Genomic DNA, 26258 nt, shown 5'->3' with positions numbered 1-26258 from the left:
ATTTTAGCAATAATTTTTAATTGAACAATTTGTAATTCGACATTTGAGGTTCCCAGTGGTCATAAGACATCTTCACAAAAAACTGTCAACATAGGACCATGTTTTGTTATAGCCCCCATATAACGGTACCTCCCGTTTTTCGATATTTTGAGGATTTAAGCTACAATTTTCAACCGAACTAACTGTAATTTTACAGTTGAGGTTCCTATTGTTCACAAAATATCTCAACGAACATTTTTCAACATGGGTTCATGTTTTGGTATAGCACCCATACAAAGTACCTCCCGATTTTTATTATTCCGTTCTAGTTCAGAATATTTTATGGTGGAGGGTATAAAAAGTTTGGCCCGGTAGAACTTAACGCCTTTTTACTTTTTTTTTTAATTCTAAAAATATACCGGTAATTCAGTGACATGTATCATCTCGAAGTATTTAAATTTTATTGTACATCCCAGCAAAATTTGAAGGAAGGGGTTCCATGCGATGAAGTGATTTCATGGCATCTTTTGCATTGGTTCAAACTAAGTCGTGAAAGATCCGATCTTTTCATTAGCATTTGAACCAATGCAAAGGAAGTCGCGAAAAATCCGATCTTTTCATCAGCATTTGAACCCATGCAAAGGAAGCCGTGAAAGATCCGATCTTTTCATCAGCGTTTTAAACCCATTCCATCGATCCAATAGAGATGAATTTTGTGTTTTTATTTATACACATTTTCTAATTACATGCCAAAGCATTGGTGACAATGACATGTCAAAGCATTGGTGTAAATGAAGTGCTTTGGATCCAAAAATGAATAGCATCTTTTGGGGTCCACGCTCATATCAAATTCATCGATGAAGATGCTAAAAAGATGACATGCCAGATCACTGGCACCCATGATTGAATGGCATCTTTGGCATCGAACATTTTGCTGGGATACTATTTAAGCATGTGTATTGCGAATTCTTATTTACGTTTTGTTGTTAAATCTGTTTTGGCATGTTAGTGACTTTCCATAAAATATGTTTGTTTCAAATTTTAATTAAAAACCCTTCTAAGAAATACAATGATTTTAAAAGAAAACGATTTATTTTCACCATATTAAACCTCCTGGAAAATTTATTAAAAATCATAATCGTTCTTTATGGTTTGGGTAGGCGCATTTTATACAATATTTTCAAGAATAAACCACAAGAAATTATGTTGTTGGCCAATATTTGTTCGGTCTCCAAATTTTAGCAGAAACCGCAAAAACTTTGAATCTTATTGTGGTAAATGTTTGAAAGAAATTTATCTTCCCTATGAAACTGTTTAAGTGCTTTAAAAATATAATACAATAAAATACTTTTTTTAGAGCTCAGAGTGGGTTGTTTATTTTAAGATATTTTGTAATGAAATGCATTCATCGTTATTAAAAAGGATATTGTAGGAGATTGTACTTACATATAAAAGCAATGCATTTAACTTTTTTTAACTCAACTTCCATTGGTCTAGATTAATAGAATTCTAATAAAAAATTAGTTATTTTTCATCTTCAAAAAATTATAAAATAAAGATGCAAATCGCTTCGAAACATATTTTTTGAAACTCAACTTAAAAAATCCCCGCAGGGTTAAGGAATGACGGGCTTAACGATCCCGCAGACCCCACATTACCGATCATGGGCGGTAAGTAGGTGAAAACTGGCGGAGAAAGTCACTTAAGCAGAGTCCCACATATTCCCGTCACACGGGTGTTTGTTTGGACGCACTAACACCAAACTAGCCTTTAACTGTGGAGGTGGAGGTAAATTTTACCCCTTCGGTCATATTTTGTTAATTACTTTCAAATGATTTGAGCGATCGGTCTAATTTTCTCTGTATCTTCATATTTTCTTAACGTAAGTAGGCAGTAATGTTTTGGTTGTCATATGACTAGCAAGTGAGGAGATATGCTTACGATGGTGTTAAAATTACCCCACGTCTAAGTTCTTGCCACTGTGGCATAGAAAATATTTTACCACCACCTCCAAACTAACGCAAGTATCCTATGTAAAAAAATGACCCCACGTCCAATACGACGTATGAATTTCATGGAAAAGTTTTGACCACACGTCAAACTCGGCATATGAATTATATATTCTGCATTTTCAATTAATCCATTTTCACAGCAAATCAGTGTTCCTATAGTAAGGCAATTGCTAGAAGAGGACGATAAGTTCAGCAACGTTGACGGTGATGGCCGATCCCGAATTCAACATAACCAAAGGTTACTTACGTTAAATTATTACTAGGATCTTGGACAAGGACTCAATAGCCCCATCCAAAATATATCCCAGAGACTCGAAAATATGTTATATATGCTTAGTAGGCATAACAAAAAAACTACACATATCTGTTTCCAATCCAATAAGTCGAAGGTCACACTAGAGTGGTTTCATTGAAACTTTTAGGTATTTATAGATCGAGTTCCCCACTACAGCAACTTTATGATAGCACTCTACTGTGAAACTCGATCTAGGAACCCTTGTTTTCATGAAATTGTTTCAATGAAACACTATAGTGTGACCTTCGACTAAAGAAATATAAATGGGTTGCAACATACCCATATGTATGTATGTGTACAGTGTACGATCACTATGAATGATAAATCAACTATTTGGTACCCTGCAGATTGTAAACAAACGTGTGTTTTTGAATGATCTCTGTATTTTTATTAAATATGTAGGCAAGACTGTCAAAAAATGCAATTTCACGTTTTTAAGTATTGTTATATTATTTATTTCTTCTAAAAATAAAATATGTCTTTTTTGTTGGATTAAAAAAAGGTCTGTGAAATATAGAGCCTAATTGTCTATATAAACAAAGATTGTGGTTCGATTTGATATTATTTTATTATTTGCTGACACAATATCATGCAAAAAATGCAAAATATTATAAAAAATAGAAAATATATAAAGAAATATTTAAGAATATGTATAGGGGTAAACTTTACCACCACGTCAAAAAGTACGTCCTACATTTTCACCTCCAAAGTTAAAGGCTAGTAAAGGCAGGCTGGCAACCCACTTTTCTGAAATTTCTGAAATTCTGAACAACATTATATCGATTTTGATTCCGCCATCTATGATGTAAATTCAATGATACGAGCAACAGCACAAAGCTTAAGTGAAGTCTCCGCTGTCACCAAGTAACTACCTAATGGTAAAGCTGCCTGTATTGATGGTATACCCACCGAATTATACAAAAGCCGATATAAATCTTAGCGCTGAAATCCTTCTTCCTTTAATATCTGATGTCTGGCAGCAAGAGATCTTTCCGAGCGAATGGAAAGATGGCATAATTGTAAAAATTGCTAAAAAGGGAGATTTAAAGGAATGTGGAAACTGGCGTGATATATGTTTACTACCGACAATAGCAAATATAATTGCCAAAATTATCCTCAACCTCATCAAAGATCACCTGGAGGATTCCATAAAGTTAGCCCAAGCCGATTCCGAAGTGGGTGCACATGCGCAAACCATATAAATACCATTCGGTTAATTATTGGGCAAAGTGTTGTAGTTTTAAAAAGGCTTTCGAGAGTATTAACCGTTCCTGCATTTGGTATTCACTGCAAAAAAGAGGTATCCTCCCTAAGTTTATAAATCCCATAAAAGAAAGCTACAATGGCGCAAACTGCCACGTTTTGCATAAAGGAAATTTGTCTCGACCTTTTCAAGTTGTGAGTGGAGTAAGGCAAGGTTGAATTCTGCTTGTCATCGAGGACGTATTACCATCGAGGGCGTATTATCTGCAACTCCGTTTGATCGGAACGGTATACAATGGCAGATTGATGGCACATTTTCAAATTATTTGTCCTATGCAGATGACATAACCCTAATGTCAAACAGAGCCAGAGACCTAACACAATCACATATTGTCCCAGTAGAACCCTAAACCCACTTGAAATTCAGTTACGTAACTTTTTACACTTGCAATAATGGGTCACCATCCCAGAATTCAACCCGCCATAACTCAAAGGTTCGACTCACGGCGGATCTGCCCTTCCACACCAAGGGCTTTCACCTCCAAAAAGAATTTTCCATCCCCCAGGTCATGATCATAATTTTTTTCACGCACAGAAATGTATCCTCACAAACGTTAAGAAACGGTTCAAAAATACGGTTTTTTTGTTCCAGCACCATAACCGCTTAAAACGTCTAATGCATATTAGTCGTATCTGTTTGACAATTTTAATAGCTTTCTAATGATATACATATACGGTTGTTCGGTTCACAAAAACCGGATAAAAATTCGGTTTTAATATCAGAAAAACCGGTTCCATAATTCGGATATCCGGATATTTATTCCAAAAAATAATGAAATTAACGTGCTTAGCAAAACAAGATACAACTGTTTTAATGACTCCGAGAATTCTAGATCATCAATAGGTTAACAATAATGTATTGAAATAAATAGATATAGGGCTATCTGAGCAAGATTCGGATAAAAGTGAAAAACTACCGCTTAAACATGATTTTATCGATTTTATGTCTTTGGGAACCGTATCTAAAATCTTCCGAACGACATTTTTGTAGAATATTCCGAAGCTGAAAAATGTCATATTGTGCCACTTTTATTGCGGTTCTTGAAATAAAGGACGAAAAGGACATTGAAGGGAGCGAGTTAGAAGGTCGAAATTTCTACGAAAACAATCCTTATTTGATTTGACTGAATACATGTCATCTTAAATATAAGCTTAAACAACAGCGAACAAAGATATAACGCTGATTCCAGATGGCTTTTAGGGTCTCCAGCCAAATATTCATCACGCCATATCGCGAAAGTTGGACTCACGGCGAATCTGTCATTCGGGGTTCTGTATATACTCACCAAGGGCTTTCATCTCCAATAAGAATTTTTCACCCCCCAGACTTTGAGCTCCATTTTGTTGCACACTGTAATTTGCCTTTTTTGGACACCCTCGTGTTGGACGTGGAGATTTTCCCCGCACTGAGAACAAAAAATACATTATTACAGGTAATTCTGCAGAAAAGTTGATTAACTGCCTGTTTTTGTTTTTCGAAACGAAAATGTGTGCGCATGAAACACACCCAAACTTTAGTTTTGGAAATATTATTTCCTATGCTTTTGCTTCAAAACAAAAAACAAATTTGAAAAATGCACTCGAGTTTGGTAGTGTTTCTTACGTATTCATTTTCTTATCGACATACACAAACAAGCTGTTAATCTTATAAAGTACAGAAAAGTTGATGGAGGATGTGGACCGATATCACATGTCTTTATAAGGTGGCCTTCTCAACTCTGGTTTTTATTAAATATTTGGTTAAATAAATCGAGATATAAATTATTTGAAGAGTAACCAAATCATGGACCAATACTGACAATTTTTCGCGATGATTTTTTCTATGCATTAATAACGTGTTGGCAACAGTAAAATACTTCAATTCAGGATGATTCGTTAGCTTTTGGCGGAAATGGTTCACTGCTATCAATAATTTTTGTGTACAACATATATAAAATATTTTATCGTTTCCTTCTATTTTTGGTGTATGCTAAACAAAGTTTCCTAAAAAAATTAGCTAAAATTCTCAAAATACCGAAAATCGGGAAGTTCTGCTATATAAGGTCTAAGCTAAAACATGGACCTATGTTGACAATTTTTATTAAAGAAGTTTTGTGACCACTGGAAACCTCAAATATCATATTACAAATAGTTCAGTCAACAACTGTAGCTAAAATCCAAAACTTGTACCTATGTTGACAAATTTAGATGGAGAACTTTTGCGGCCACTGGAAATCTCAAATGTCAAATTACAGGGAGGTTGGGAGATATACAAAAAAATACTTTTTGTGCAAATGTGTTTGACCACTTAGAACCTTAAATGGGTATTCTGGCAGGGAGTTATGTCACAAAATATAGCTAAGATCCTGATAATACCGAAAATCGGGAGGTACAGTTATATTGGGACTTTACCAATACATCGACCAGTGACTGCCTCAAATGCCAAATTACCGCTATTTCGGTAACAAATTTACCTAGATGGAACTATCCCTAAACATGGACCTATGTTGACAATTATTGGTGGAGAAATTGTTTACCACTGGAAATTTCAAAAGTCGGATTACGGGTGGTTCGGTCAAATAATGTAGATAAAATACTCAAAATACCAAAAATCGGGAGGTACCGTTATATGGGGGCTATACCGAAACATGAAGAAGTTTTTTGAAGAACCTTAAATGTCAAATTACACTTAGTTCGCTAAATATGTAGCTTAAAACCTCAAAATATCGAAAACTTGGGACAATTTAGCCCATCTTCAAACTGGACCTTCCTATGGAAAAGAAGACACTCGGGTGCAAAAATATAGTGTCCTAGCTCAATTGTTACTAAAGTGAGTGCAAGAGACGGGCATTACTATATCTATTCAGAATTTTATCTTTATCAAGAAAATATTGTGGTCGCAAATGATTATTTCAATGTGTTACAAAAGGAAAAACAAACATAATGTATGTTCCATTCTATGGTGGAAGGTATAGTGCGGTAAAAATTGTAATATAGTGCCAACATGAGGGGCTGCACGAAAACTATCTGGCCTAGGCAACACTGCGTATGGCCAGGCGCCATTTGATTTTTTTCAGTTTGACAGTTTTTAGACTATATGTACTCAGGACAGTTTGTCATACGACCTTGTGTTGTGTTGTTTACAGTGACTTGAAAAAATCACTTTGCAAAAAAAAAAAATTAAATCTAATTGTGAGCATTTTTGTCCGATAATTTTTCAGAATTTTCGACGTGGATAATCACGGAAAGAGTGCATCGATCAAATTAAATCTTTGTATGTTGAGAAAGTGCCATCCTATGGCACTATGGAAAACTTGTTTAATGAATTCAATCGTGGCCGATACTAGCCAAAAAATGAAGGTCGACAAAGTTTGACAGTTTTTAGCATAACACTATTCAGGACAATTTAACATACGACCATGTGTTGTGTTCTTTACAGTGCACTATAGGTAATTTGGACAGGTTTTTAGGCAAAAAGTCGATTTTGAACTTTTAATAACGCGAGTTTTCTAATTTGATTCGAAGAAAGAACATGTCAAATTATATGGATGTGCAATTTGTTTTCAAAACTATAGTTCGAAGTTAAAATCAAAATTTCGAAAACAAAATAAACAAGTAAGAAAAGTCTATAGTCGGACGGAGCCGACCATGGGATACCCTATACCACTATCCCTGGATAATCGCTCTCCACGGAACTTCTTTTCAATGATTGTGAAAATTTAATTATAAAATATCAGAGATGTAATGTATAATACCTATGACCAAAACCAAAAAGTTATCTAGCATGACAAAGACATTTTTGTAGCAGGAAAGGAAAATTTAGTTCACACAAACTAAAATGTAATGAAACCCACATATGTAGTAATACTACTTCCGTTGTTTAACCGCTATTGACATTTGACAATTGACATTTGTACCAATTTCACACAGAAGTCTCAGTCCATTTAACCCGCTAAGTATTATCTGATCTTCACGTTGGTTTGTAAGCTTTTTCTTCATCATAAACTCAAACTTTGTTTAAAATTTTGCGGGTTATTATTTTGACCTACAGAGACGCTACAAAATTGGTTAAAATTTAGTTTTTGGACCATTTCATCCCCTGAAAATTTCACGATCATCACCATAAACTAACCATTTCTATTCTGGTCCGAACCCAATCTCCTTAAAAAATTAGTTACAATCGGTCCATAATTGCGGCCTTAAGCTTGTTTACAATTTTTAATGGACGGACACACATCGCTAAATCGCTTCATCTCGTCGAGATATGAAGATTGGTATACCACATTGGGGGTCTCCGACGAATATTTCGCGGTATAGGGTATACAAATATCAAAACTCAGAGCAGAATTTAAACGCAATTTGTAAGAGTTTGGTAATAATCAAATACATAAATATGGCATTCAGTGGAATGGTGGCGGTGTGTACTTTCTGTTTTAAGAAATAATGTTCTTCAAAATGTTTGTTACAGCGGAAAAACCAGTCATATAGGATACAACTAAGAAAACAAAATTATAGTTTTTTTATTATAGACTTCTACAAAATTGTCCAACTTTGTCTGAAATTCTGACACCGGGAATATCTTCAGAAAAGGATTCTGAATACACTACATTATATACCAAAGTGCGATTTTTTGCGTTTTTTGTGTTATATGACTTTTTTGAAGGTGGGTTCCTTGCAGAAAAAATATTTTTTTTTTTAATTTGTGATTTGGTGAAGAAAATATTAAACACAAAAAACCATACGATTTGATCTAAAAATATATTTTCTTTAAAGATATATTTTCACTATGTGTACAAATGTAAAAAAATGTTGACCACGACAATTTTGTTAACTATATCTGTAAATAGTTCTACCTAGGGATTATGATTGCGCGGTTTATCTGGTCCTTTAAAAAAATAATATTTATAAAGATCTTTTCGCGAATCAATATTTAAAACATATCAATGTTTATACATTTTTTTTTTGGCGGATCAAAATTGTAGTTCATTATAACCTTTTTTATGGTTTTAACCGCGTTCATTGGGTTGGAATGAATAAAATAGGTAAAATAAGAATAGGTGGTAGGAACAACAAAATTTGTTCGTTATATCCGCCGTTCGTTAAGACCGTGTTCGTCTGTAATATTCTTATTAAAGCTTACTTTAAATATTATATATTAAAATATTTAAAACAGTGCTTAAATTCGTCGCTATCCGCTTGTGCTTAAAAACGGGCCAGTAAATCCTAACAAATTGTAAGAAATTCTATTCGCGGGTTGACAATTTTTGTTCGTTATAATCGTGGTCGTTTTAAGAAGTTGAATGTGTTTACAAATATTAAGAAAAAATGTTTGGGAACACAAAACTTTGTTCGTTATAAACGAAGTTTCTTATAACCGATTTTCGCTATATCCGAATTCTACTGTGTAAATCTTTGTTTTAGCTTACATTTGCATATAAAGCATTTAAAATGTTATTGTTGTTTTCTTCGACCTTTTGATGTTTAATAAAAGAAAGAGTTTTTTCGAGCTTGAGGTCTTTTTGTAATTTTTTCCTTTATTTTCCAATATTTCGGAATTCTTTGAATTCCATCTTCAGGGATTTTTATTGCATCTACAAAAATACAAATAATAAAGTACGACTTAATCTATATCACAGCATTTTGTTACAAACTAAATAAATTGTATAAATAAATAATAATTGTATAATCACAGAAAAATAATAAGATCGCTTACGTGTAAATAATATGAATAATAACAAGTAAAAAAGTGTTAAGTTCGGCCGGGCCGAACTTTTTATACCCTCCACCATAAAATAACCTAAATGGAATAATTGGTTTCCTTTCCATTGGGAAAGTACTTAGCTCCTCCGCCACGTCAAGGCTTATTCCTAGGAGGAGTAAAGTATGTTACTTATATAATACTGTCTAAGTTTACATAAAATCTCCAATTAACCCTATTTTGTAATATATTCTTGGCATGAATTTCTATACAGCTTTGTAAATATATAGAATTATATAAAAAATCGTCAGACTTGACTTAATCAAAAATTTATGATCGAATATAAAAGTATATACGAATGATAAAGCAATCAGTAAACACATGAATATAAGTTATATTCGGTCAAGTCAAACTTTTATATCATCCAACCTGAGATTTCGCGAACTAATATGGAATAATTAGTTTCCTTTCTGTAACGAAAGTACTTAGCTCCTCCGCCACGTCAAGGCTTATTCCTAGGAGGAGTAGAATATGTTAATTGTAGAATACAATTTTATTTTACATAAAATGTTCCAATTAACATAAACCAAATAATGCAATTTATTCTTGGAATGAATTCCAATATAGCACGGTATATTGAATCATCTCCAAAATCGCCACACTTCGCATAGAAACATTTATCATCGAACATAAAAGTATATACGAATATTAAGGCAATAGGTAAATTTATGCCGTATACGCTTTAATTTATTTTATTAAATTATTGCTATACACATAGATTTAATATAATGTTTTGCATCATAAACATTTAGGAATCAATATTTCCAATTTACGCGGGACATTTGTAGTAGTTTCTTATTTATTGTAGTTTCCAAATCCAAATTGTATTAGAATCATACACTTTCCTCTTAAAATCCTATAACAATACCATCGTGATGACTATGTATGGTACGATAGCTTTTACAGATTATTTCATTGGATGTCACATTACTAAAAACCCAATCAATATGCGTACCGTACTTAGTTGTACCACATTTTTTATCCAGAAGGGGCAAAAATCCTTTTTCTGTCAACAGTGCCTCTGTTAAATTATCTGAAATCCGCCGACATTTGTTGAAGTCACCAACAATTAATATTTTATCATGATTTTGTCGAGATAATTCATCTATGGTTTCACATAAAATTTCACGAAATGAAATCTCTGGATAAGATGAATTTCTATACACAAGTATTAAACACATATCATTGTATTTGATGACGATGTATTGCAATGTTTTTGATCCTTGTGTATGATCTCTTTCCATGAGAACTCGAACATCAGCTGATCTATTTGATCGAGTAAGTACAGTAATTCCTCTTTTATTTCTCCGTCTTCTTTGACCTTCCTTAACGCAGTCGATTCTACTTACTTCTGAAAATCCCATTATATTATAGGTTTCTTCCGGAAAAGACCACGTTTCTACAAGACAAATTAAATCAGAATTCATAATAGTGAAGTCAGATGTTATATCTTCCTTATGAGCATTGAAACTCTGAATATTTTGGTAAAATATTTTAATTTCCATCTCGTTGGAATTCATAAAATTATACTCTAGATTTAATCTCTTTGTATTTGATAATTTCTGCAGTTCTAGTTTGACGGGGTCAGAATCCTTGAAAGGATTGGGCGCAATAAATGATCCAACGATGTATAATCCTGAAGCATTTGTAGCTCGACTACACGCAACGTAAAGAGCTGCTCTGGTCATCCTGCTGCGAGTATGTACCGCAACTTTGGAGTACGTAGTACCTTGACTTTTATGTATTGTGATACCTTCGGCGACAACTAACGGAAACTGGCGACGCTCTATGCAGATTTGATCGTTTCGTTTGAACTGAAACGATCTAGTACACTTTTCAATAGGAGTCCAAAGAGGTTCTGATATATGAGGCTTTCGTCGCCGTGTGTCCCTGCCAACGTTTTCGTCAGAAAATATTAGCCAAAGAGTTGTTGGGTTTGAGGTTCCACTTATAAATTCAATATCCATCAAAACTCCTGTGGAACCATTAACTAAAACATCGGCTGTATTTATTTTGATTGTCATCATATATTTTGCTGATTTCTTTAGTTTTAACTCTAAAGGAAGACCTTGCGTCTCAGAAGTTTTAAGTCGCATAACATTGCTAAGAATGTTTGCTCTTTGGTCAGGATTCATACTATTACTTTTTACAATATCATAAGATCTAGAAAAATATGCCTCGGTAGGTATTTGATTTAGTTTTTGTGAATTATAATTATCAGCTTCTTCATTGGACAAAAACAAATGAATCGCATCTATTGGTATATAATTTACATCCGGCACAACTCTTGATTTAAATATGTCAATGTCCTCGTTTGTCATTTCCCCATTGGACATTCGATTTAGAGCCTGTGCAAAACTAAAATCTTCCCGTTGACGCATTATTTCTGTCAGCTCGTAAAAACTGAAAAGGTCTCACAACCTAGAACCAACAATAACGCCATAAGGATTTGAAGTGTTATCACTAAAAACCCATCTGTCGCCAACTGGTGGAAGTTGCTTAAAGTCCCCAAAAGCAACAATTGATATACCGCCAAATGGATTGGTATTCTTAAAAATTTGTTTCAGTCGAGCATCAAGATACTCCAGCATTCGTGACCCGACCATGGATATTTCATCAATAATTATTACATTTAAATTTATTAATTTAGCAATTATAGAGTTTACACTGTCACTACTTAGTGGTCGCCATTCCCCCGAGAATTGATTAATTGGGAGAGAAAACATGGCGTGTAAAGTTGAGCCTCCGATTCCGTATGCAGCTTTGCCCGTTGGCGCTGTTAGTAAAACTTTTGGCAAATCCGGATTACTACCAGGAATAGTATTAAGTCTGTGTGATATGGACTGATAGATGGCTTTAATTAAACGACTTTTGCCCACACCAGCACCACCACCTATAAACTCATAAAATTTTTTCTTTTCCACAACATTATGCAAAATATGATGCAAGTATGCACGTTGTTTAAAGTTAAGCGTTCTTATATCTGCAATAAGGTCGCCTTCGCTGACTAATGGAGGTAACTTTATAAATCTGATATCATCGTTTGTACCAGGCTCATTATTGTTTTCAACGTCAAAAATGTTTAAGTTGTTATCAATTTCAGGTATTGCCAATGCCCGAAACTCGTCATCAAGCATCTGAGATGTTATCGCATTGTCAATTGAATCGTTATTGGTGGGATTGTTTTCCTCTTGTACTTGTAACAAGACTTCGTCAAGTTCCCCTTCCTTAAATAATTCGAATTGTAATCGATTTTCTTCAATGGCGTGTTTATGAACGAGACAGGAATTTTCGTTGTCATTCTGTAGTAAGTCGATGTCTTCATTTCTCCACGGCAAATACAACATAACTAATGATCGAAAGTAATCGTCTCTATTTGTATCAATGTGGAAAGAAGGGAATCTTATAATTGCGGGTGCTCTCCTTTTATACACATATCCAGAATTATCTTTTAATCGAATAGGAGCTCCAACTTCATCCAAATTTGTGTCCTCGTCCTCAAAGAAATCTTCCTCTTCCTCTTCTTCAGATCGTGTTTTCCTTAATCTTCGGGAAAAGCTGTAATAAGCAGCGAAATATGCCAAACAAATGTTTTCTAATATATCGGGACGTTGGACGTAGTGGTCCAGAATATTTGTCTTAAATATATTAGTTGAATTTCTTTCGAGATTTTGCAAATCTTGTTTCGATTTGATCATGCGGACTCGCTTTTCTGGTGGGAATGTATTGATGTAGACTTCTGCATTGCTACATTGTGATAAACTCATTCCCAGAATATTATATGAAGCTTCTTGAGCTGACACTTCAGATGCACTAATAAATTTATTTCCGATGTGTTGAAGCCTCTCTAACAGAGTAATTTCCATCTCTAATCTCGGCCATTGTTTCTTGTAGCAGTCTTGAAACACCTCTATTTGATTTATTTATGTAATTTATAATGTACGACACGCAGGCATATGCATCCAATACAAACTGGATATCCATGTTGGATTTTTGCATTGACAAAATGTTTTCACTAAACGCATTTATAGTTCTGTCTTTGAATTTTCTTTTTAAGAAAATTTGTGGTTTTTTAATTGCTGATCTTAAGGCCATGATATATTCATCTCTGGTTAAATAAATTCTTCTGTCAGACAAAAAGTGTTCAAAATTTGCAAGTTCATCTTCTTCATAATTGGACAAATTAGCGTTAAGCAACGTATGAATTTTGTCAAAGTTGGTTTTGTGTACCTTTAGTTCTTCTGAACCAATATCTTCTGGAAGAGGTAAGAGTATTTCAGTTGCAGGCATTGGAGGATAAGGAATATGGAAGCGGCAGAACAGTTGACCTCTAATCTCACGTTGACATGACCTGCTGTGGTTATGACGTTGTACATTTATATAGTTTTGTACATGAGTAGAAGAAGAATCAGTAGAAATGAACCTGTCAATAAAATTAATTACTGAAGGGAAAGTTGAAGCGTCATCAATGTTTACTTGAGGTGCATTGTTCAGCCAGTAAATTCCATGCAAATGAGGAGAACCTCGTTGTTGAAATTCTATTCTCCAGTAGTGTTTAATTACATAATGCTCCTCGAATATTCCACCATTAGACTTGAAATACTTAAATAAGTGTCTAATTCTCTGATCGAAATATCTGGAGCACGTTATTGGATCTGCTCGAATGAGATCGTACTTCTTTTGTGTGGAATAAGACTTAGCCTCCTCTTCCGTAATATCTATTCCTTCTAAAATTTTTACTAAAATTACTATCAATTCTGGCCAATGTGATTCAGCAGCCGACAGCGTGATAAAAAATGTCGGTAACCCAAACTGTCTGATCATGGCTAAAACCTTTCTCTTTTCCCCCTCCCAATGAGCTGGAGATGAGCGTATACCTTTTAGGATGTGATAGCCATCGTCATGTTGTACAAGGTTTTGTACAACATGGTCATCTAAAACGTCAGCCGCAGTAAACTGTCTATTTCCTACCTTTTTCCTTAAACATGTTGAAATACTGCTTTTAATGCGGGAAAATTCTAATTTTTTATAACAATATAAAATTTTATCAACACGTGCGCAACGTCTGTCATAACGCCGAACCTCGGATTTAATTATTTTCCCAATTGTAGCAGTACAATTTCTTTTGAGACCGCAATATATTGTAGGATAGGATAGTTCCTCAGAATCCTCATCCAGAATCATATCTAGCGGCCGCTGTCCTTCTCCAGGGGCTAGGAAAATACGCTGCAACGGGAAGTTCTCTACAGGGTTATTATCTAGTAACGTTTCTTGTGGATTGACTTCTTCAACATCATCCTGATTTAAGTTACTATTTCTTAACCGCGATACCAACTCTTGGTCTTCCACGTTGGAAACAAAAGGAAGTTCGTCGGTAGAATTCATTGTAGTTAACCACTCGTCTGAAAGAACTATGTTGTGCTTAATATAAAGTTGTGTATTTATCAAGTACCTGGCTGCTTCAAAAATTTTTGCTGGGCGGATTGTTTCCGTCATGAAACGATGGTCGTACTGCAGTCTTCGCTTGAGATGAACTTGTACAACTTCAGTTTGATCAACAGATCGAGGAAGCACATTAACAGTTGTGCTTAATTGAATAGGTACATTAACAACGGCACCTCTTACAGCACATTGACGGTTATACCCTAATGAAACAATTCGCATAAAAGGAATCCTGGGCGAAACAAATCTTTCTTCCAATGGTGTCAATCCTTGAAGCTCTCTCGGTATCTCTGGAAAGTGTAAACCTTTGGACAAACAAATTGTTGGAACTTTCCCACTATTAACAATTTTGTGGCAGGTATTGCAAAATTTATATCTATCATCACCGGAGGGAAATGTAGATGCAAGGAAAAAAACTTCAGTGAGAGTGGGATATTTTGTTAAAAGTGTACTTTTAACAATTACTTTAATTTGGCTTGGAAACCATAATCCCCCACAGCAAATGCAAATTTCTGTTGGTCCATATCTAACCGCTTCAGAAAATTCGGAGCATAGTATTATTCGACGTCTTTCGGAATCATTTTGTAATGCCTCCAATCTTGATTCTGGTGAAAGATTTTGTCTGATATTAGCGATTCTCGCAGCCTGCCGATTATTTTCATTTTCTCGATTAACTGGATTGGACCTATAATTACGTACGCGGCGATTTCGTGATTGGTTTTGGACCTGGATACGCCGGCGACTAATTTGCCTAGCTACACTACGTTGTTGGGAGTTGCGACCTTGTTCGTACGAACGATAAGATTCGTTCTGTCGACGAAGAAAATGTTCCTCTGTATTGCGCTCTTGTTCGTTCGAACGATAAGATTCGTCCTGTCGTCGAAGAAAATGTTCTTCCGTGTTGCGCTCTTGTTCGTACGAACGATAAGATTCGTCCTGTCGTCGAAGAAAATGTTCTTCTGTGTTGCGCTCTTGTTCGTACGAACGATAAGATTCGTCCTGTCGTCGAAGAAAATGTTCTTCCGTGTTGCGCTCTTGTTCATACGAACGATAAGATTCGTCCTGTCGTCGAAGAAAATGTTCTTCTGTGTTGCGCTCTTGTTCGTTCGAACGATAAGATTCGTCATGTCGTCGAAGAAAATGTTCTTCCGTGTTGCGCTCTTGTTCGTACGAACGATAAGATTCGTCCTGTCGTCGAAGAAAATGTTCTTCTGTGTTTCGCTCTTGTTCGTACGAACGATAAGATGTGTTCTGTCGACGAAGAAAATGTTCTTCCGTGTTGCGCTCTTGTTCGTACGAACGATAAGATTCGTCCTGTCGACGAAGAAAATGTTCTTCCGTGTTGCGCTCTTGTTCGTACGAACGATAAGACTCGTCCTGTCGACGAAGATAATGTTCTTCGGTATTACGCTCTTGTTCGTAGAAACGATAATTATCATTCTCTCGGCGACGGTTATGTTCAGCAGTATTACGCAACTGCTCAACTCTTCTGTGGAAGGAAGATCTTCTTCTCTGCTGATGAGAAATACGATCCCTTTCTCGTTCTTCTGTCCGTAATTCCGAATTTTCTCTTCTTGTTGCTAAACGTGATGCATTGCGAAGCCTATATGTTGGATTTTGTTCTCTGTAAGCACTTACTCTGCTTGCCGTTAAACGTTGGCGTTGTTGTGATGATTGTCTTCGTAGTCTTGGCATTTTAAACGCTGTTATAATAAAACAAGGAATATAAAATTTAGCTGCACTTTTTGGGCTATATTATTCACTTTGACTCACACAATGTAAACCTTCGCTTATAAGCGACTGTAAAAAACTAATCTAATTTTATTTTAGTGTCGACGAAGAAACCATTTTTCACCTTAATTAATTACCTGGTTCTTGGGTAGTCAAGTATGTTTACACGAAAAGTCGGGTCCCATAATTCTGTTTAAAATTACCTGTGCAGTACCTTTTCTGATAAATATATTGTTATTTAGTTTATTTTAATAAACAACAAACCTAATCTACCTGTGAATGTATATGACAGGTAGATTAGTTTAGTAGGCCCTTTATTGAAAAAAATATTATCTTGTTGTTTATTTTAATAAACAACAATAATATATCTACCTGTCGAAAGCACTTCACTTATTTACATACCTGTCTGAAAGTAAATCAAACCAATAACAAATAATTATATCAACGTTAGTAGTAAATTTCGTTTTTCAACGTTTTTTAAAATAATACAATTTATTCAGATTCCTGACATAATAAATCTATCAGATGATGCCTTTATATGTATTTTTGTCATACATTTTATAAAAAAATATCCCTACTAAAATGTGCACATGTGTCCAAAATTTGTGGTGCAAAGCTTTCTGACCACTCGAATCTCCAATTGCCAATTACAGATCATGGAAAACTTTAAAATATCTAAAATATACGATTTCTGATTATTTCCTTCGACCTTTATATACTATTATTAGAATACTTAAAATATGTTAGTAAAGGGATTATAAAAATATGGATGTATATCTACAAAAAATTCGGTTAACATTTTTAGCTAAAAATTTCAAAATACGGAAAGTCGGGAGGTGCCATCTATGGGGGCTATACCAAAACATGGACCTATGTTGAATTTTTGGTGGAGAATTTAGTGACCACTGAGAACCTCATATGTCAAATTACGGCTAGTCCAGTTAAAAATTGCAGCTAAAATACTCAAAATACCGAAAATCGGGAGGTACCGTTATATGGGGCTATACTAAAAATGAACGTATGTTGACGATGTTTCGTGGAGATGTTTTACGAGCACTGAGAACCTCAAATGTCAAATTACAGCAAGTTCGGTTAATAATTGTAGCTAATATCCTCAAAATACCGAAAATCGGGAGGTACCGTTATATGGGAGCTATACCAAAACGTGGACCTATGTCCACACCTTTTGTTATATAAGTTTATTGTCACTTAAGAACCCTAAATGTCAAATTATAGCTAAATCGGTTTGAAAATGCAACTAAAAACGGCAAAATACCGTAAATCGGGGGGTACCGGTATATGGGGGCTATACCAAAACGTGGACCTATGTCCACAACTTTCGTTATATAAGTTTATTGACACCTAAGAACCCTTAATGTTAAATTATAGCTACATCGGTCGGAAAATGTAGCTAACACCGTCTAAATACCGTAAATCGGGGGTACCGTTATATGGGGGCTATACCAAAAAGTGGACCTATGTCCACAACTTTCGTTGTATAAGTTTATTGTCACTTAAGAACCCTAAATGTCAAATTATAGCTACATCGGTCTGAAAATGTAGCTAAAAACGTCAAAATACCGTAAATCGGGGGATATCGTTATATGGGGGCTATACCAAAACGTGGACCTATGTCCACAACTTTTGTTGTATAAGTTTATTGTCACTTAAGAACCCTAAATGTCAAATTATAGCTACATCGGTCTGAAAATGTAGCTAAAAACGTCAAAATACCGTAAATCGGGGGGTACCGTTATATGGGGGCTATACCAAAACGTGGACCTATGTCCACAACTTTTGTTATATAAGTTTATTGTCACTTAAGAACCCTAAATGTCAAATTATAGCTACATCGGTCTGAAAATGTAGCTAAAAACGTCAAAATACCGTAAATCGGGGGGTACCGTTATATGGGGGCTATACCAAAACGTGGACCTATGTTCACAACTTTTGTTATATAAGTTTGCTGACACTTAAGAACCCTAAATGTCAAATTATAGCTAAATCGGTCTGAAAATGTAGCTAAAAACGGCAAAATACCGTAAATCGGGGGGTACCGTTATATGGGGGCTATACCAAAACGTGGACCTATGTCCACAACTTTTGTTATATAAGTTTATTGTCACTTAAGAACCCTAAATGTCAAATTATAGCTACATCGGTCTGAAAATGTAGCTAAAAACGTCAAAATACCGTAAATCGGGGGGTACCGTTATATGGGGGCTATACCAAAACGTGGACCTATGTCCACAACTTTTGTTATATAAGTTTATTGTCACTTGAGAACCCTAAATGTCAAATTATAGCTACATCGGTCTGAAAATGTAGCTAAAAACGTCAAAATACCGTAAATCGGGGGGTACCGTTATATGGGGGCTATACCAAAACGTGGTCCTATGTCCACAACTTTTGTTATATAAGTTTGTTGACACTTAAGACCCCTAAATGTCAAATTATAGCTAAATCGGTGTGAAAATGTAGCTAAAAACGGCAAAATACCGTAAATCGGGGGGTACCGTTATATGGGGGCTATACCAAAACGTGGACCGATATAGCCCAACATCGAACATCATCGACCTGCCTGCAAACAAAAGACGCATTTTCCCAAAATTTCAGCGTTCTATCTTCATTTTTGTGGATGCTAGAGTGATTACCACAGACGGACGGACGGACATGCACAGATCGACTCAGAATTTTACCCTGATCAAGAATATATATACTTTATAGGGTCGCAAATGAGTATTTCAATGCGTTACAAACGGAAAAACAAACTTAATATACCCTCCATATAGGGTATAAAAACTTAAAAACTAGCGTAGCATGTCTACCGTCGTCAAGAGTTTTTATTGCACTGAATATTATTTTCTAATTTCGCGATCTCTCTTCTGTGTAAGTTGTCTGTAACCATAGGCTGTGTTGTCAGTATCTGTTTTGCTATTTATTATTTTTGTTGTTGTTAAGCTATTTATGTGTAACATCTCTAGTGTTAGTCTCTTGTTGTAATTGTTTTCTGTTTGTAATATTCTCACTTCGTCTATGTTTGGTACGTGGTTGTTTTGCTTGCAGTGTTCGGCAAGGGCCGAACTCACACTAGAGATGTTACACATAAATATCGTCAAACTCATTTTAAGTTATGGGCTGATGTTTGGCAATAGGAATTTTAACAAGGATAAAATTACAGTGTGTGTGTTTGACAGTTAAAATTCGTCCTTCCTGGCCATCATGGAATAAATCTTGTTATCTAGGAAGTTCAAATTTGATATTGTATGTACTTTAGGGTTTTATTATTTAATGTTTAATTTACATACATCTGTACATTTAAAATTTACTTCTTAATAAATAACATACTCAATTCCCATTAACGATTCTATTACAAATCCTTTTTGGTATCTCATATGCCAGTCACATATGGTTATGATGTTTTGAACAGCAATTTCAATTACTCAAGGAACGAGACTAGAGAAGAAACTAATGAAGATTAAGATTATGTTGTCATGTTAGAAGCCTGGCAAGCCAAAAGCATTTATTGCTAAATGTCTAAATAAACAAATATAGTTGGTCATAAATAAAATTAAAAGAATATAATATTCACACAAATATTGTTAGGCATTTTAGGAAAAACTAAACACAGAGACTCATACACATCCGGGCAAAACTTCCAAATGGCAAGGAGTTTTCACACAAACCAAAAGCACATGAATATTGTATATGTATGTTGACATATGTCTTAAAAGTTTGTTTTCTTATATATGCATGTAATATTCCAGTACGTACCGAAAAAAGTTAAAAAAGAAACATCACAACCCCCACAATCGCAATAACAACAAACTATTGAATTCTATTTTCCCCTTTTATTTAGCTATTGAAATCAATTTAATATACAAAATCAAGTAAATTCAAATTTGCAATCTCAGTAATTACCACCGACGGACGGACCGATGTGCATACATCAACTCAGAACGCTGACCAACAATATATACATACAAATGATTAATTCAATGCGTTACAAACGGAAAACAAGCGCAATGTATCTCCAACACTATGGTGAATCTACTACATACATATATACTATTCAAGTTTTACCATTTTTACCATTTTTAATTCGGAAAGCGTTCCTTAACAGGGGTGCCAATTTGGTGGTTTTCCCGCCACTTGTGGTGATTTTTGACGTACAAAAACCACTGTTTAAGCAGGAATGTCAACTGTTTTAAGGTAAAAATCGCTACGGACCTATGGTGCGTATGTGGCTGTAGCGATTTTTACCTCGGAACAGTTGTCATCCCTGTTCCTTAACCCGAAAAAGTACTAAAACTGGAAGCAATTTTTAAGAGAGTGTGAGAGAGAGAGAGCTAAAATGGTTTTCTCTTTTGCTACTTTCTGCCCGACAAAGTTCGTTGTGTAAAAAGTGGAAAATCTGTCAAACTGCTAATTTGACATTTATTTGACAATTAAGGCAAAAGGTAAAAAAGAAAACTACGCGCTTTGTCAAAGCAAAATAAAAAGGAATAAAATAAAATAATAAAAATTTAAACCAGTGAAATAAAAAACAGTGAAATTTATTTTGTTTGTTATTTTTTTTTTAAGCAGCCATGTTTGTTTTTTGACATTGCTGCCAGATCTACTGTTTTTCCGTTTCTTTACTTTTGTGCAAAACTTGTTTCTTGCTACTTTTACTATTAAAAAAGTAAAGGAACAACGGTTACATAAAAGAACATAGTGTTGACTGAGCGACTGACATATCATCGCCCACGCGAAACCGCTGAAGCTAGAAAGTTGAAAATTTGACTGTTGGTTGCTATTGGTGTGTAGGGGTGAGATAAGGCTGGGTTTTTGGAAATTCTAACTAGAAGCGTACGAAAAGTACTAAAAGGTACTAAATATGGTTCCATTTGTATTAAGCAGACGGGAAAAGCCAGAATTTTTTAATTTGGAATGAGGGTCACTGATGGAAAGTTAGAATAAAGTACAAAAGGGTTTTTAGAAATTCGAACTGTAATTGTACGAAAAGTACTAAAAGTTACTAATTTTGGTACTAATTGCATATTTTGAACGGATATAGCTAAAATCTTGGAATTTGGTATAGAAATCTAGATTGGGAAGTGGTGTGTATTAAAGAAAATGGTTTTGGAAATTCGTACTAATATGTACGAAAAGTTCTAAATGGTACTAAATTTAGTACAATTTGGATTTGGTTGAACGGATAGAACTGGAAACCTAAAATTTGGAATTAAGATTACTGTTGAAGTGTGAAGGATTGAGATATGAGAGTGGTTTTGAAAATCCTTACTTATGTGTACGAAAAGTACTAAATGGTACTAAATTTGATACACTTTGGTTTTGGGTGAACGGATTCGGATTTAAATTCGTACTTAAAAGTTACTAAATTTCGTAATCTTTGCATTTGATTGAACGGATAGAGATGGAATTCTAAAATTTGGAAATAAGATTACTGTTGGAGTATAGGATTGAGGTATGTTTGGAAATTCGTACTTATTGCGTACGCAAGGTTAACGGATAGAGCTGGGTTTTGGGTTAACGGATGGAGCTGGGATCCTGAAATTTAGAATTTAGATTACTGATGGAGTGTAGAATTGAGACAGTTTTTTTAATTTCATACCTATGTGTACGAAAAGTACTAAATTTAGTACAATTTGAAACCTGAAATTTGGAATTAAGATTACGGTTAGAGTGTAGGTACCTAATTTGGTGCTATTTGGATTTGATTGAAAGAATAGAGAGTGAATTATGAAATTTCGAAATAAGACTGCTGTTGGAGTATTGGATTAAGGTAGTTTTGGATTCGTATTTATTGCGTACGAAAATTACAAAATGGTGCTAAATTTTGTACAATTTGGTTTTGGGTATACGGATAGAACTGGGATCCTGAAATTTAGAATTATGATTACTGTTTCAGTGTATGATTGTGATAGTTTTTTTTTAATATCCTACTTATGTGTACGAAAAGTACTAAATGGTACTTAATTTGGTACAGTTTGGATTTGGATGAACGAATAGGGGTGGAATCCTGAAATTTGAAATTAAGATTACTGTTGGATTGCAGGATTGAGATATGGAGGTGGTTTTCGAAATTCGTACTTATGTGTACGAAAAGTACTATATTCGGTACAATTTGGATACGGATACGGTTGGATACGAATCTTCAAGAACCGCGTATGTGCCTCCACATTCTGTGTATTTCTGTAATTTATGACACGCGTTTTCGCAAATATTATAATCGCGCATAAAGGGTTCGATTTATGAGGGTTGGCGTTTTTTATTTGGGATGACGACTTATATTTTGTTTTTCAAAATAGTCATGCTTAATCCCATAGTGGTTGCTTTAATATTGTGAGACCGGGCACCCGGAAGGACAGTTATGCCATAAGTCAAACGTCTGAGTTATGGCGAAATGGAATTAATGTTACGGGTTTATTGTCGTGCTTTTCAAGTTCATCAAGAATGTATGCATCACGCCATAACTGAGAAGTTTGACCTATGGCATAACTGTCCTTCCGGGTTCATAATATTAACTTCATCGACTTTCATCGGCAAAAAGAATATTTCACCCACCAAGCTTTTATCTTCATATTTACGCGCAGTGATATTTTTCCTTAAAAACGGTTCAAGAATACGGTTTTTTTCTTTTAGCACCAAAATCAGGTAAGATGCTGTCAAAAATTTATTTTGCCTGATAGGCAATTTTATTAGATTTCTAATGGTATACATATAAGCTTAATCGGTTACTTAAAATCGGTGCAAACTCCGGGTTTTATATTGCTACTAGCTGACCCGGTTCCGCGTTGCTGGCCCGTCGTTTTGGATTTCCGTGTAAGCCTTAGTAATCTATCTACAATGTATCTTTCAATACTGATACCTCTAGATTTTCGAACCGAATTGATGATAAATCGAAGTTTTTGTATAACCCTCATGCAATGGTACCTCCAGATGTAAAATAGAAAATTACTTTAAGGATGAAGTATATAATCAACTTTATGATTCAGTTTGTAACAAATCGGAATATTCTTCGGAGAACCTATAAAGCATATATTCGTGATCAACATAAATAAGTCGATATAACTATGTCCGTCTATCTGTTCGAAATCAAGACACAGCTCGCGATATGTAATATACAGAAGGTTCTAAAAAGTAGAATGTTTGGTATTGAAAATTGGTTGTATCAGTCTACATTTTGATATAGCCCCCATAGAACTGACTGCCTGATTTTCGGTATTTTCAATGTTATTATCCTACCGAAATTATAGAGCTACCCTAGCACGGTACCTCCCGAGTTTCGATTTTTTTGGATGTTTTACTCTCATTATTCCCCCGAAATGCCTACAATTTGTTATTTAGTCTTCAGTGAGGGTATAAAACATAGAACATTCGCTATAGGTCCAGGTTTTGTAAATAGTCTTCATACTTCTTGGTCTTCGGTATTTTCAAGTTTATACCCACATTATTCAAACGAAATGGCTATAATTGATACTTAGTCTCCCTTGGGGGTATAAAACATTTCAGTAGAGAAATATCGGCATAGGTCAACGTTCCAATACAGCGGCAATAGGACGGTGGGTGTAGAAGTTCGGGCCGGTCGAACTTAACATCGTTTTTACTTGTAGTTAACAAAGTCCTGTTTCATTGAACACGTTATTATTTTACACTCCTAAATATGAAAACATCAGTAATTCATAAAAAATGACTTCAAAATGCTAGTTGGATTTATCTGGACTTTGCTTTATTAAAAAAACATTGATATCAATGTTCATGGCGTTTTTGCTGTCCCACTTACTAAGTCACTCGGAAGTTTAATATAGAACATCACGTCATTCATAAAGAACTTTATATACATTTAGATAGATTATAGATACACCGCATTGTTGGCCCGTCGTTTTAGTGACCTTTACACTTTTTTAGATGTTCTAGTTATATAACCATCCTTGAAATTAGGTTTTGCCTGATTTCTCAAAACGGAAGTTCAAATAGATTTTGGGTTCCTTTAAATGGGGTATAATCTTGAAATAAAACTCTATCGGGAGTTATTCATTTTGAAATGCGTGTGAATCGCTATATCCTCAAAATAGCTTGATGCTCATGTGGTTTACCAATACACCGAATTCTTCTTTCTTAATTTGTAAACATTTGCCAGGATTTGCTTTGGCCGCTAATATGTAGCATCGCCCGTAGCGTAGTGTGCAAAAAAACGGTATAACGCTTATAATTTGCACAAAGTGCATAGACTTTTAATGCGCATCCGATGTCACTATCATCCAAGAAAAAATACATCGATCTAAACCTATTTCGATAAAATCCATCAAGAGCCGTGGATATAGCATCACACACTATATAGCACCACGCCACTACATTTTTTAAACCGCTGTTTTCGCAAAAACGCGAGTGATCTGTCAGTTTCTTCATTGAAAAGGAAACGATCCACAGAAAACGCGACTAAATCCGCGATATTTCCAAAAACATTTTTCGGTTTTTGCAGTTGCTGTTTTCGCCGTTCTAGTGGATGGATTTTCGCGATTTATGATTTATATGATCCGGACCGTCTAAAAACTAAAATATCTTGGTCCCAGCACAATCAAACGGATATTGTAAATACTGTACCCCAAAAATAGGGTTTTTCGAAAAAATATCGCACTAAATTTTGGCCTTTGGCAGTGGATTACTCTGATGCTGTCTGGGCTACATGGTCAATATACATATCAAATTATGCGTAAGGGGGATGCAGTGGAAATTTTGAAATGTGATACATTAGAAGTGTAATCTTCATTTTTATTCTTCTACTTTTACTTTCGACAGATATCCGTTATTTAAACGGTTTAACCGTCAATCGAATAACAACGTAAAAAAACTCGTTTGCTTCAACGCGTTTTTACCATTTACGTGTTTTTATTAATTTACGCGGTCATAGCTTCCGCGAAAATTAACTTTTTAGCCACATTTTTGAGCGTTGATGCAACTATGGTCATATTTCATGGTACACTGCAATATTTCGCGAGTTATAACATCAATGTTAAATTTTTTTGACTTTTCATCATATACACCTTTCGCTAAAAATTTGAAAAAGGTGGAAATAAGCAAGTCGACAGCAAAAACCTCCAACAAAATGTGAGGAAACAATTAACTTTCTTCAAAATATATTTTTGCAAATTTAAGCGGATTTTTCGCGCTAAAAAATTGCAAAAGGTTGAAAAAAGCAAGTCGGCAACAAAAGCCTTCAACGAAATGTGAGGAAGCAATTAACTTTCTTCAAAATATATTTTTGCAAATTTTCGCGGAGTCTTCGCGATATCTCAAAAATAAAATACGTCAGATCCTTCCTTGGATAAATACGAACATTTTAAGACAAACGCGAAACAAATCGGTTGTAAATTGGTCGAGTTTTTGATTCACGTACGAACGTCATTTGAGTTTTATATAATAGATATCCGGTTCAAAATATTAGATAACCGGATCTATTCTCCAAGAAAATTTGTCATTAACGTGTTCAGCATATCGGGAGCTATATATGGTATATATTTTAGATACATCCCAGATGTCAATATAAGCGATAACCAATAGGCATGTCTACGTACCAATACATAACAAATAACGAATATACAGAAAAACAAAACATAGGTTTTTTCTGAACAAAAACCGGGTAAATGTCAAAAAGGACAATGAAAACGCGACAATATCGATTAGTTGTCAAAGAGAATCTTACCTAAAATTCTCTGAGCAATATTTTTGGGGAATATTTAAATGCTGTAAAATCTCATCTTGTGGTACTTTTACTACGGTTCAAGAAAGAAAG

The sequence above is a fragment of the Musca autumnalis genome, unplaced genomic scaffold (genome assembly GCF_047663935.1).
Source record: "Musca autumnalis isolate F117 unplaced genomic scaffold, ASM4766393v1 scaffold_2, whole genome shotgun sequence".
Lineage (NCBI taxonomy): Eukaryota > Metazoa > Arthropoda > Insecta > Diptera > Muscidae > Musca > Musca autumnalis.
The sequence above is the reverse complement of the archived record's forward strand: the minus strand, read 5'-3'. Positions refer to the sequence as shown.